The sequence below is a fragment of the Anopheles coluzzii genome, chromosome 2 (genome assembly GCF_943734685.1).
Source record: "Anopheles coluzzii chromosome 2, AcolN3, whole genome shotgun sequence".
Classification (NCBI taxonomy): Eukaryota; Metazoa; Arthropoda; class Insecta; order Diptera; family Culicidae; genus Anopheles; species Anopheles coluzzii.
Window position 1 is genome coordinate 9,034,994 of NC_064670.1, and position 12,722 is coordinate 9,047,715.

The following is a 12,722-nucleotide window of genomic DNA, read 5'->3' on the forward strand; positions in this document are numbered from 1 at the left end:
GTGTGGTTTAGAACGTTAAGCTGCCAAACGAGACGTCACTAATTCAGCGATCAAAAACGGTGGCCCCAGCGGTGGCCAAACATCACCGTGCAACGGGTATTTTCTTCTTCACAAGGGGGGCGTATTTGTTGCCTCCTTTTTTACTGCTTGTGTCCCATTTACACCCTTTCGGTGCAATAGAAGCATTTGCATTATCTCACTGTCATCAATCATTGGGGAGGAATCGCAGTGGCCCACGCACCGTGTAATGAAGGTGAGTAGCTTTTAATCACACAGTTAAAATGGTGCCTTTTGGGGGTATCGTTTGAGGTCGCTTAGAAGCTGCTACAATGTAGTGCACGGTGTTTATTGGCACGCCAGGCAACTCACCAATAATGAATGTGTTTGCCCACCAGCGACACTAATCACGCCCGAAATCGCACGTGCTTTGATGCGTCGGGAGCGTCGAGGCAGCAACCAAAACCGAGTCCGAGCATCAAACGGACTGTCGTCCCATGCACCACAGGTGGTTTTGTTAGAAAAGGCTGGTAATTGGAGTTTAATGTTTGACATCGCGCTAGGGAAGGTGCATATTGCTGCGGAATCAAGCGGGATGAGCAAAGTGCGCTTGCATGCTTTTTTGATGCTGGAGAAATAAATCGAGAGATGAAGAGAGGGTAAGAGAGAAATAGAGAGGGAAAGAGAGAAAACATATAAGAAAAAACCGAAACATCAACGTTTTATGCTGTACAGAAACATCTTCAAGCTTTTACCGAACCAATCTCCGAACCAAGTGGGACACAAAAACTCTCCCACTATTCCCCCGGTTGGCACATTCACCCTCAGGGTGAGGTTACGAAAAATGTGATCAAATTACAGCTACTCCCAGTACGCCACCGAGAGTACGGTTTGGCTGTGCAAGGAAAGCACCGAGGAGGACGATGGTGACGTTGGGCAAAAAAGAAGTCTTTTCCGCTTGAGTAGCGCCAGAACATAACAGAAAAAAGTAAGACGCACCTTTTGCACCACTGCTCTTAAGCTCTGGTCGGTTCTGCTGGATGGCTGGCTCTTAGGTCACCGTGGTAATGTCTCCGTCAGCGAAGATGACTTTTGCCTTGAGATGATAGGTTTGGTTCCTGCTGGAAAAAGGTGCATTTCCAGGAACGTCCACACGCTAGATATCTTCCCTTTTCTCATATTTCCTGCTTTCGTTAATCAGATCTTGCACTGGAAAGGGTGAGATGCAAAAAAAAAACAAACACTGAACTATCACCAGCAGCACGCTCTACCTCTACTGCAGAGTGTTGCGTTGCTAGGTTGCGCTAGAAATAGAAGCAGACAAAGTGTAGCATTTCGCAGCATGCTCTGCCACGTTAGAGTTAATTTTGACAGCTCTAGCTTGCTCCTTTTCCCCTTGGGCTGTGTGTGTGAGTGTGTACAAGCATCGAAAAAGCAGCATGTCGGAACAGAAGCTTAAAACCGATAAGGATGGGATCCCGATCGACGATCCGTCCATTCGCGGGTGGTCCCGATACTTCAACAACCGCACAATTCGAGGCCGAGCGAATGTAAGTATATCCGGCACGCCTGCAGCTAACCTACCTTCTCTTCCCCTACTGCCTCCCTGCCCGGTGGTAATGTGGCCTTTCAAAAAGTTCGTCATCACGACGGTTCTGCTCGGTCTTCCCACGTTACAGGTGGCGAAGACGACACTGACACTGATGCTGATCGGTACGATGTACTACCGGTTCGTCCAACCGAAGGCACCCGAACCGAAGGCGTGAAACCAAAGTGGCGAGTGTGGGGCGGCAAGCCTGAAACGCCAACGGGCTCTCCAACAGTTGCACCAGTAGCCATCTGCCGTCGCGTGAATGTGCATGATTTGATTTCGATTTCGATGCCCCAAAAACGAGATCTAATAAACGTTTGAAATTTCCAAAGTGCGCACGTCCCAACCAGGTAAGGGCATTCTAGCGCGCAAGACGATGGTTCTGGAATCGACACGGCACACACAGAGGCAAGAGTGCTCTAAGGTTAATCTTAAATGATGATGGGGAAAAAAAACCAAAGCAAGTCTGAAGGATTTTCGTGTTTAGACACACTTTTTTCCGTGGCCCAGAGAGGCCTGCCCGCTCGGGGTAACGGGGTAGAGATGGTCCTTCTTTTGAATTCTTGAGCTCCACGGGTACGAGTGCACTTCAATGCCCTCCTTCCTTAGCTTCTTGCAGCCTGTGGGTATTTTTCGGGGCTGCACACTTGATCGGTTGAAACGGTCCTTACGGTGCGTCGTCGGTCTGCTTTTAATAGTGACCGGTATCGCTCGGATTGGATCGCCAGTTTTTCCCTTGATTCACTTTCATTACGTATGCAAATCATGGGAATTGCGTGTGAAACCCGGCCCTCGTGTCTGAACACCAAACGGGGGGAAGGTAATTTGGCTGCAGAGAAGTAAACAAAAGCTGCTACTCTCGAGCTGTGCAACGTGCAGGAGCTAAGCAAACAGCCTCAGGATATGCACAATCTGGCCAAGAACGGAAGAAGCGCTTAATGTCGTGCAGTGTGTGTGTGTGTGTGCACGCGCGCAATAACTCATTGTGTGTAGCGTGCCGGCAATAGAGCTCGGAAAATTAGAATCAATTTGCTTCATTTCACGTCATCGAGCTCATCCTCTGGTCAGTGTGCAAAAAAAAAATTGTGCCAACATTGTTGGATGGAGTTTGGCAACTCGGATGACGTGCTTCCCCCATGAAGTCGGCCGAAACCGTTTGCCGATGGTCCTTTTATTTTCGGACAATTTTCAGCGAGTGCTCCCAGACCGAGCGATGCGAGGGCTTGAGATCCGGTCCGGCATCTCAAGTGCGACTGAGACTGATACGAAGAATCAAAGAATGTGGACGCGCAAGTGAGGTCCCGGAGACCGATGCGCCGTCTCTGGAAGTGACTGGAATCGAACGGAGCAGCCCGCCAGTCCGGGACGGGGGAGATTCCATAGAGTTCAAGTAGTGTGGATCGACGGTGGAGCGAATGAACGGAGCCTAAAGAGCACTGCGCGAGCACAGCGTAAGTATGTAAACGAGCACCCACTAGAGCAGGATTTTGTTTTTGATTTCAAGCTCCACCGCACCGTACCGTACTGGTTCCCCGTATGTCCAGGGCTGTGTCTAGCAGCCGAGAAGCAGAAGAAACTGTCCAGAAGTGGATCGAAGAAGGAAGATTGTTGGTGCGATTGTCCGATGAGGCTTCGAAATTCTTATTTTTGTTAGAATAACAATAAAAATAATCATAACAAAACGTCCGGGGTGATGAGTGCGCGGCGAGCGAGCGCTCGTAGCCCCGTGGATGTGGAGAGGGCGGGGAGACTCCGTGGATGGTTTGATGGCGCGTGATGGACGCTTTCTTTCGGACGCGACGCGCACGGCGGGAAAGCGATTAATCATCCTGATCATCATCAGCGTTCGTTCTCATCACGCGTTCTCATCAAGCGCGGGTCCCTCTCGATTGGACGCCCTCGATCGCGGCTTCGGAACCATTCAGAATATGTAAATTCATGCCACTGGCCGAGTCCGGTGTGTTTGGATAACACTTTTTCGGTAGTTCCCGTTTATTTTGTGTGTGTGTGTGGTGGCTCTTTTGGATTCTCCTTTTTTGTGGAGCCCACCGTGACGAGGCGTCGTGAACAATGGAAACGCACCGTATCTCAAATGCTAACCAACCTTCGGTTCGGATGGGATTACGGGGTTTGCTTTCGGAAGCTGAGCACATGTCAGCCTGAACAGCTCGTAATTGCTCCAATAAACTGATCCCTTTTGTGGGGCGTGATAATTGAATTGAGAGCAAGAGGGCGAGTTATTATCATGCTGCCACTCGGGTGGGCAGCCACTGGAGAGCACGGCAATGGATTAACGCGATCGGCCGCGGGTCGAGGGCACTTGAGCGCGTGCTCTACATTTCTACTTATGCAGATGTGAGTTGCTACTGGGTCCTGTATTGGGTTGTGCTGGCGCCGAACCAAAAGGAGGTACGAATCGATACGCAAAGGACGATGAAGAGGAACTCATTTCTTTCAGCACTTTCTCTTGGCAGGGACCTACTTCTTTTTTAACGTATTCGATCGAGTCCATTATCTGCTACACGATTTGTTCTATCATCGATGCTTCCGGGAAGGTTGATCACGGACACTTGATCATTTTCAACGGTCGATCGACCGATCGTTACCAGGTGATAGTGTCATCTCGGGGCCCCTGGGGTCCCTAAAAAGGTTGGCGCTAGGTTGGTGGCAGAACAAATGAGCTACCATTTGTCACGCTGATCGTTTTTTAATGCACACAATTCACAATTCGGGATGCTGCTGTAGCCGGTATGACTGGAGGAACCCGGTCATGTCGGGCGACCAAAAAACATACCACACGATCATGTAAGGGTGTCAAAGAAGAAGGGGTTTTAAAGAAAGTGCATTTTTTGTCTGTTGGGTTCTGTTTTTGTGCTCCGCTCCGGGAAGGATGTTCTTCCGATGGGTTAGAATTATGTCCTCACTTTCACCCGGTGACAGGTCGCCCCTGGTGGTGTTTTGTTTTCGGATCACTTTGGCACTCGTGCTTGACAAATATTGCGCACAGATGAGTGAGAAGGAAAGTGTGAGAAAAGAGCTCATCTTCTTGTCGCAGGACAACGGACACGGTAAAGTCGGTAAGCCTTACAACAGGTAGAAGCCCTGATGGTAGGTTTGGAAGTCACGCAAAGACAGTGTATCCGCTTCTTCTCGAACGAAGTGTTTACATTTTTTTTAACACACACACACACACACGAGATGCCAGTAGCAACAGAAGCAGTACCGGATATGAAGCCTCGAGAAAGATGAGTTGCAACCCGAAAAAAAACTTTACACAGTCTTACCTAAAAACGGAATACAGACACGGCCGAACAACAGGATGGTGATTAATTAGTGGAAAATTTGATTTCCGCTGTTGTTTGGCCTTATTGAACGGAAAGCTTGCTTGCTGGATCGACGAAGGACTTGGATGGGATTAATTATTCTTAGTCAACGTTCATAACGCTTGTTTTGTAAACAAATCCAACCCGAAGGAAGCCCTCCAAAACGGATGCTCCCATTTGTTAATAAACAAAATCAAGGGTCTAGTCTAGCGGCAAGGTTTAAACGATTGACCATAAAAAATGACTCAGATCTCTGTAAACGGAAGCATCAATTTGTGTGTTATACCGTTAGAAAAGTTGCAGGAAAGCCGGCATACCGTGAAATCAATTGGCAACATACAGATCGCACTCGATCGTTTATTCTGCTACAACGGTGGCTTATGCGGTCTATTAGGGCGTCGGTATGGTACCGAACAGCACCGGAAGTTTATCGGTTATATTCAAAAAGGCACACTAGAAAGCGGAAAGGAAGCTAAAGGTCGATACAGTTAATCATAAGTGGAACTCCCTAGGATCTAGGGAGTCATCATTACACCATTAGTCATGAGCTGGTTCCGTTGGATTGTGGCCATGTTGGAAAGGATCATCATTACTCATCTCTGAGCGCATCAAAGATCAGTTCATCAGTATTGTTCTAGTGGATAACGTGGATAACGTAAACCACTATCGTTAAAATATTATAAAAAGCTTGCAGATAAACTCTTTTTGCTCCCTGCAAGTGTAGCCGTCTCGAAAGCATTGGTTTTTGTTTGTTCCAGAATCTTGTTCTATCTCCTGCTCAACATGCAAGCACGAGGCACACGCGTTCGATGCTCGACAGATGTTTCGATTTGCATGCTGAACGGTGCAGCTCGCGCGTTGTTGCGGTTTTGCGCCCTCAAAAACCACAACGTAAGCTTAAGTTTTAATTAAGCAATCAACAACAAAAAAACGGCCCTATTCACCATCAAATCATAAACTTTCAGACGATCACAAACAAAAAACGGTCTTCTGCTGATCAAATTCAAGCAAAAACCGACGGCCCAAAAAGTCCTTGTCGCGAAGCCCTTCAAGGGTAACATGCTTCTTGTGTTCTGAAATTTCCCAGAACGCTTCGTGAGGGTTTGCCAGGGCAAGGAGTGAGATTTTTTGCCGTTGTGTAATATGAAAGCAAAAAAGCTGAAAACTAATAAACGGGAAAATCTAACTCATCAAAGTAAAACTGCATCGTAAAACGCAAACACGTTTGCTGGGAGTTGCCTTCAGGGAAGCGAAACGCGTTCCCTCACCATCCTTGGGAGCTCAAATTAGAAGGCGTTAAACAAACAACTCCACTCCAGCCTGGCTGTGGAAGCGTCGAAGCGGCTGTAAGGGTTGAGTGGCCGGACCAACACCATTGACGTGCTAATTAATGGGCACGCAGCGCCGCGTGAGTTATGAGTGAGTTGAGGTTTCACGCCGTGCCGTACGGCTCGCGGTTCGCGGATTCGGCTGTCCTATTAGTGATCGTTGATGTCTTCATTATTTGGTTCGCACAGGTCGGTGGTGCCGGTGTGCCGGACAAACGCGAGAGAGAAATGAAACCATAAGTTGATTGACCCTCTTTTTCCAGCATTGGATTCAGCGAGAACTTTTTTAAAATGAAAGTTTGTATATCCAGCCCCTGATGGGTGTGTGTGTAAGACTTTTGGAAAGAGATGAGATTGTGTTTTTTTTTGCATAAAATAGTAACGATGCATCAGTTTTGCAACAATAGTGCCTCAAATGACGATCCTCTCTGCGTTTGGGTGTGCTCGTTTCACAGAAAGAGTCCGAGTTTGAAGCGTGGGTAATGAAAAATCGTCCGATGATGAGGGCATTATAACGTTTTTAGGCTCCAAAGCAAGCGAAATACCTCCAATGTCTAAGGATTACTTTAAGAAAAAAGTGCCCCTTTCACTGGCGAATCTGCAAATTTGTCAAAATTTGTGCAAAAATCTTTATCGTTTGATGACACACGTTTTTAAGTGTTCTTTTGCCAAAAAAAAACTGCTTTTTTCTTGTTCCGAATAATCTTTTGTGATCGTTTGACAAATGAGAACGTAGTTTCGGCAAGATTTATAGCCCTTCGCACGTTGCTTTTGCTAAAAAAGCGCATCCCAAACACGCTTTTGCGAACCTTTTGCCTAAAACGGTTCTGCAAACGGTCGATTCGCGGCGAAGACACAGTTCAGGTGACTAACCGACTAACCTCCCCCTGTCGGTTATCGAATTAATCAAACTATAACCGATCTGTTTGATCTTCTGCCCGGTTTGAGGATGGCAAGCAGAGCTTCTGAGGCTCTTCTGAGAATCCCATTCAGCTCGAGTTCTCACACGCCTCGACTGCACCGCACGAATCGAACGAATCCGGCGCCGAAACGCAACCCCAACCACCAAACAAAGAAGCCACCGATCGAAACCGATCGGTTCGGCAAAAACGGAAGTTGCACAGGAACAGGGCGGCCCCCGGGTCGAAAATCATGAATGAAATCGAAATTTGAATGAAGCAGAAGCAGACCCACTCCATTCGGTGGGTTTGTTTGAATGGTTTCGAAATGAAACCCTATGGCTGTGGTTTGGTTGTAAAAGTAAAAGTTAACGGTCAATAAATTTACACTTTTATTGCGCTGTTAAACCACTTTAACCGTCTGCTCGATGTTTACCGTGAGAAGGACACTGGTTTTGTCACTTGTTTGGTCGGTTAAAGGATAAGATTAGCGCCGTTTCCTCACAAACGCCTCACGCCTACAAATTGGATGACGATTTGGTTCGCCCGAAAGGGATCTTGAGACGTTCCAAAAATGCTTCCCATGCATCGATAAGATCGACCGGCACCTGACAGGCCTAAAGGCCTCTGGGAAAGGGGTTGTCCCACAGCCCTCATCCTGATCGTGCCGAGATCATCATGGTATATCCTTTTGTTATCCTTTTGCTACCTGTTACAATTTCTCAAGAGCAGCGCTTCGGAGCAGCACAGGTTCGTCGCTTGCGGCATCGTACCAGTCTTCCAGTGCGCACTGTCCATCAAAACGCTCAATGAATGTCGCTGCTGCTGTGGGATAGTTGTTTGGCGCGTACACGCCTTCCTGCAGCACTTCTAAAGGTACCGAACCGCCGCACAAACCGCAACTTTCAAACGCGCTGCCTTGCGCAGGGTGGATTGCGCTTTAGCAAACAGTGGTTTTGTTTTGTGCCCTATCCGCCGCAATTGTTGCAGCACCGAGCCGAGCGTGTTGGCTTGTTGTGGGAAATAAAATCTCTATCAACGGGCAGGATCCGCAATTTGCTCCGAACCATTCGAACGGTAGATCAAGGGGAAACCGATGGAGAGGGGATGGGAAATAGAAATAATATTTGTACCTTACACCGCGCGCTTGGGTTCCTTTTTTCCCATTGAATTTGGAGGTCGAAAGTTATATCACCCCGGGGTTTGCACCGCGGGGTTGGGATTTTTCATTTGAAGTTGTACCGAATTGACACAACGGCTCGAATGCGCGAGGAACGCGGTGGGAGGGAGAGGAAAATAGAACAAAAATACAAATTAAAACTCAGGCAGAGAGCAAAACAAAAAAAACCCCCGATCGATGGTCCTAACCTAAGGGATGGTCTTCTCTCTTCCCTTAAGAGAATATCTTTTGCCACCGAATGCTGACAAGTGTTGGGAAGGTTGATTTTTTCTCTCTCTCTTTTTGATGTTTTGGCTTGTTTGGTGTATAAGAGAAGTGCTAGAAACCGTATCCTAGCAGCGAACAGGTAGACGAACCTGAAGTGGCATCGCCAAGCTCTCGACGTCTTGGGAGAAGCAATACAACCGTACCAAGGGCGATGCTTGGATGGCCCCGAATCTGCACACACCGACCAGACCCAAAGCATTTATATTTGAAAATAATAATTGTTTCACCCATTGTACTGCTCCAAAAAGGATCACGGACAGTGCGTGATTATAGCCGCCAGACTCTTCAATGGAAACGCGCTGGTGTGTGTGAAAATTATTGCGAAGCGGAAGAAAACGAGAGCACTTGAGCACTGTGTGCAGGAAGTGGAAGATTTGGTGTGGCTGTGTGGCTCTGATAAAAGGGCCAAAGCTTTAGAACAAAATCACACACACCCAAAAAAAAACTTCCAATTCACCCAGAATCCCGGAAGAGAGCGCTCGAGTGGCACATTTGAAGGACGAGCAGAAATTGATTTATAATTATAGTTTTCGATCGTGTCGTCCGGAAACACCCACACACACACGCACGAGTCCCAGTAAACTGTCTCAGTGCACTGTGATATGATTTGTCAGAACCATAATTGGCGCTATTGTTTCGTCTAATCATAGTTTTTGCTTGCAGCGTGCCATGCCCACCAAACCAAACCCGGAAACGAATGTCAAACGGCAATGGGAAAACTGGAGTGGAAAATTGGAGTACTTCTTATTTGCCACGGCCATTGTTTGGCGAGCAGTGCCCACGCCACTCGATGCTGGTGCGTATGCTACCGTATGCTTTTGCTATAAAGTGTCTACCGAAAGCAAGATGTTCAGGTGCAGTGGGCAGAGCAACAACAGCAACAAAAAATCACCCATTTTGGGACGATAGGCAATTGATAACAAAAAAATAAGCAAATTTGATGCGTTTGATGCATGCACTTTTCGTGTTTGCAGCGCTAAGAACACACAAAAAAAAAAACACACACACACGCTGTTCACGCTTGATTATTGCGCAGAAGAGTGCAGGTGGAGAGAAAAAATCTCTGCCAGAGCAACAAAAAATCCACACGGTCGTTTGAACATTATTTAATTATGACCATAAATGTTAAAACCATAAAACCGCATGCACGTTCTCTCACCTGTGTGTGGTTTGACGGTTTTTGTGGGGAGCGTTTTTTTCTACTTCTTCTGTTGTATCAACCAGCCTTTAAAGTCGTTTGTTCAAGCCGCACACGTTTTCAGTAGTGCGGAAAATGTCTCAAAACCACATGTAAGCTTACGGCCCGACCCAGGTACACACGACGATTTGTGTGTGAGGTCTTAGAAAAGACAAGATGCACAGTGATGTCAAAGAATAAAACACGCACACACACACACACAAACGTCCCATACAGCTGAAACATGAGCCCATATTGGACCGGGGGCAATTTTTGGATGATCCGAATGCACCTTTTACACCCGTCCCAGGAGGGGAGAGAGAGAGTTTAAGCAACAGGGGAGCATAAGGAGCAAAAAGGGTATTGCACAAAAAAGGGAGCTTCAAGCGTTGAAAGAAGAAAAAAAAAACGGACAGTGAAAAGGACAAGTAGGAAAGTGACCAAAACGTTTCGGACAGAACGAGTAGCCAGGACAGGAGCGAATTGCGAGACCTCCCCAACAACGGAAGATGTGATTTTAATTTCCTGCGTTGTTTTTTTTTTACTACTAGAAGCAAGCGCACTTCCTGCAGCTCTTTTTTCCCCCCATCTTCAGAACGGAAGCTTCAATAGAGCGTAATTCCCTCCGGTAGACAGGGTGGCCGGTTGGGTACAGCAAAGCGAAGGCTTAAAAAGTCACATAAGCTTGCAGACTTGCGGGGTTGCAAAGCTTTACTTCTCCGTCCGAAAGACGCCGTGTAGAGCAGGCGAGTGCGCAAACGAAAACGCAAACGCCGGCCGAAGGTCACTTTCCAAGAAGGTAGAAGTAGTTCTCCCGGGTGATCCAAGTTAGAACCGTTAGCGGTCGAAGCGATTCGATTACCATGCGTCGGCGCTAGAAGTCAGCCCATACACAAAACGATCAGAACAAATATGATTACAAAAAAAAGCGCTTTGCGTTAGAACACGCACGCACCATACGCAAAACGCGTTGCTAGGAAGGTTGCGTATGGGTGCGTACCGGTGCACACGACAAGGATACGGAGGGAGTTTTTGGTGGTGTTGAATTTTACGCTTTGCTGAAAGTGTTGGAACGTATCAAAACAAAGGCTAATCAATTAGTTTGGCAGGCAAATAAAGGACGCAAACCCACACTTTTTTTCACTGTGCGTTAGAACAAATTGTACCGGGTACAGTGACCGCCAGAAAAGAGGCAATGGATGAGAAAGGGCGATCTTGACCCGTAAAATGAGCTTCCATTGTGCTATGATCACAGTTTGATTGTTCTTTTGAAACTCACTGTAACGCGTAAGCACACAAATAAACATAAACATACAGCACACTCAACACTTATCTCGTATAATTCCTGCTTCGTGCTGTGTGCAATTTGTTTGCAATGTGCTTATCCCAGCTTATCCGTTCCTTTGCAAATGCACAACTATACCGCCCAGCACTGTACTGGCCCAAAGCCTCATAAGCTGCCTTCTTCTTCCATCAAAGAGCTTGCTTCAGGTTGAGGCTGAGCAGCCTCCCGATCAAGGGTATTGAATAACATTAATACTAAAACCTCCTAATCCTTTTACCGACCGGTCAGACGTACTCGTGGGTGGCATTGCATGTCGGGCTCAGACGCCCGAGCCCGTGTGTGTGTGTGTGATTGAACGCCGTGCTTCAATATTAGGGCAGGTCCCTGGGTGCTCTGTGCAATAAATTCTCCCGTTAAAAGGACCTGTCCCAATAGGCAGCGAAAGAGCAGATCAGATTTGCAGAGCCAACACACCTAAGAGGAAGGGAAAAAATACTTCAATGGTGGCGCCAGACTAACGAACTGTGTGCGGAGGAGCTTTGAAAGATTTTCCATCGAAAGGCGTTTTATTGGATTTTAATTTTTGGTAGCGTGTTTTTTTTCCTTTCTTCTCCTTTCGGGACACATTTTGCCACCGAGTCCGTTTATCATTCTGTCGCTAGATCTCCGCCCGGTAGGAAGGCAATATCAACAAACAACACACGCCCAACATGCCTGCGGCTGGCCCTTCCAGGCCCAATGCTGCCTCACCTAGCAGTTGCTAGAGGCAACCATAAATAAATGCTACCATTGCTGTCACCGCCGTTCTATCCTTCCGCAAGCACCATACACCAGCGTAACACATCTTAAGGCTTTTGGTCCCTTTTTCCGAGGACGAGCATGTACGAAGCTACAGTTCACCTGTTCCGCTCACGAGGGTCCTTGTTTTCCGTTCGGTCGGTGGAATTTTTCGCAAGTTCGCTGACCGACTGCGGAACGATCGTTGGGCGATCGCCAACGGCGTACCATGACAGACAGGACTATGCCGTCGTCGAGGGCGCGAGAGACCTCCTGCACGCTGTCAAAACTGCACGCTCGAGACATAAACATTGGCTGGGGAAAATGTTATGCACCCCCCCCCCCCCCCAACCCCCCATACTCCGCACCACTTTCGGTCGAGCTGTGCCACTGGCAGGGGCTCGGAAATCGATAATCATAAAATTATAATCCTCTCAGAGCGTATCAATATCAAAGTATCACCAGTTTGAGGGCAACGGGTGCTACCACGGCGCTGTCCACCAGTTTTGTCGCTGTCCCATTTGTCTCGACCCTTCCGATTCGTTGGACAGGTTCCGGTTCGCTGTGCACGAGCTGGCCTTAAAGCGAAGGGAATTTTGATTTGCCGCACCAGATACAACGACAAAAGGTAGCACAAACCCGGGTGCCGTCAACCAGCACGTGCGGGGTTTTGCATTTTTGCGCACGGTCTAATCCACCTGCCCATTTTTTGTCGCTTTTGCTTTGTGAGGATCGAGATCTACGGAGTGCGTGTATACGTGTGTTTGGTTGTGTGTGGTATTCTTGCAATGATACCGGATCGGGCAGATCAAAAGGAAAAGGGAAAGAGTGTACGAAAACATTACTTGTCCTAGCAAAAATAGGCCACTCGTCGGGTTGGGACTCGGCGGTCCCGAAA